The following is a 1,913-nucleotide window of genomic DNA, read 5'->3' as shown; positions in this document are numbered from 1 at the left end:
GTTTCTTTGCCAGCCCTCTCCTGGCCGGCTTTGTAACCACTTTTTTCTTGGTCAAAGTCTTTAAGTTTCTTCATGTAGTTCATTCATTACCAAGTTAAGTAGGTGCCACAAACTTCCATTGTCAACGCTTTAACCAACCGCTCAAACCTCCCAGGATAATGACAATTCAATAAAAAAGCAACATATTTATTTTAAGACAGAAGTCGAAAGGCCTGGCCCCTATTCCATTTTGTGGCGTTGCGACAGGGTTTTCCCTTTTTAGTAAACAAGTTCTCCGGGCCTGAAAAGAGTTAAGAAATGGTCACACCCACCTTCATCCCAGTATACGTTTTTACACCCAATTAGGTTTTAGTTCCTTCATTAATGCAAATCAATTTAGAAAAAATCAAAATTATACTAACCTGGACAACAGTTGTCAGGGATTTCGCCACTGCCCGAAGGCATAGTTAGAATCTTGCTCTCCATGGTCCTCCACCACTGGCCCACACCTGGAGACACGATATCCCACCTGTAGCTCTCAGGGCAGCTGTAAAAGTAGCTGCTGCAACACGCCACCAAGCATGTAGCATTCAAAGTAATTCTGGGTTGTTCAGAAGGCGGGTAACGGCCTTCCTGCTGGCACACGAATGGTACATGCACGGATCTTCACATAAATCCTTTTGTTCGGTTTTACATCATGTCATTGGTGCACATGAACGACTTCTGCAGCCATCCACTGCCGCAGGCTAATGCACGAGTAGTATTCACTGCAGTTGCTTGGGTTGGCAAAAGTACCGCCCACCCCGCATGGAGGCAGGCCACTTGCCGTCTGGCACTGTGCCGAGCCTTCATCGAAGACCATACCATCTGGGGACTTGTAGTTCTCGGGGGTGGAGCCAACAGCCCTTGCAAGAGAAGAAAACCCCTGAGAGTCGTAGGGGTCCACTCTGAACTCGTTGGCCTTCACGCAGGTGCAGTCCAGGGTTTATTGGGTAGCAGATACCACCGGGCCAAACTGGGCCTATCCCAACAGAAGTGGTCCTCAATGCAGTGGCGAGTGAAGGCCTGCCCCTTCCCCACACTGGATCAAGGTCTTGCAGTTGCCGCAAATGAATTTTTCAGGTTGTTTTCTCACATAGCTTCGAGTAAGGGTGGTTGTCTGCCGTAACGCTTTCGTTCGCTTCGGGTGTCCCTGGAAGATCCAGATATTGTAGGACCCAGTATGCATGGTTTAGGTAGGTTAATAACCAAAAAAAGTCAGTAATTTACCAAATGGTTACTTTTCTCCTTGGCTGCAACAAGGGCTAACCCCAGGGCCAACTGGAAATAAGAAAAGATTTAGAATGCTGGGTATTTTAAGCAACCTAACCTTTGGCACGGGTCCAAGAGGTTCTTGGAGTCAAGCAAATTTTGATTTTAGTTAAAACTTGGATCACGTTTAGTTATTAGAGCTATGCAATAAGCTTGCCCTTTAAGTGCATCCTCTACCATGCTAAAGATCTTGCTTTATCCTATCAAGCTTACAAAAAAAATATAAGCAATCTAAATTAGATTGGGATTTTAAAAAAATCTATAGTCAGACTATTCGGACAAGGATCCTTAACAACTAGGCAAGTTAAAATAACCTACATTTAAATTTCTTTTCTAGTTACTGTAATCAACAGTCAAACCCCTAGTCTTGTACGAAGGTTTGAAACTAAATTATTAGTCAAATCTGTATTAAACTTATGCAATTAATGTACAAAAAACATTTCCAATAAGAGAAATACAAAACACATCACACTTCCACAACAAAGAAAGTATTTGACTCATCTTTGACTTCCGTCTGACAAACAACCGTCTTCTTGGCATTTTATATGGGTTTTAGCAAGGAATTTTACCTTTTTAGCGATACGTCCGCCCTCTAGGAACGCTTAACTTTTTAAAAAAAACGG

The 1,913-nt window shown here is 43.2% G+C and overlaps 1 pseudogene; it reads right to left on the bottom strand.

Annotated features, from left to right (window-relative positions):
- Positions 1-396: 396 nt before the first annotated feature.
- LOC119592817 overlaps positions 397-1,913 on the bottom strand; it is a 2,968-nt pseudogene continuing 1,451 nt past the window's right edge.

Source organism: Penaeus monodon, chromosome 31 (genome assembly GCF_015228065.2).
Source record: "Penaeus monodon isolate SGIC_2016 chromosome 31, NSTDA_Pmon_1, whole genome shotgun sequence".
NCBI classification, from domain to species: domain Eukaryota; kingdom Metazoa; phylum Arthropoda; class Malacostraca; order Decapoda; family Penaeidae; genus Penaeus; species Penaeus monodon.
This window is presented reverse-complemented; position numbering and strand designations above follow the sequence as displayed.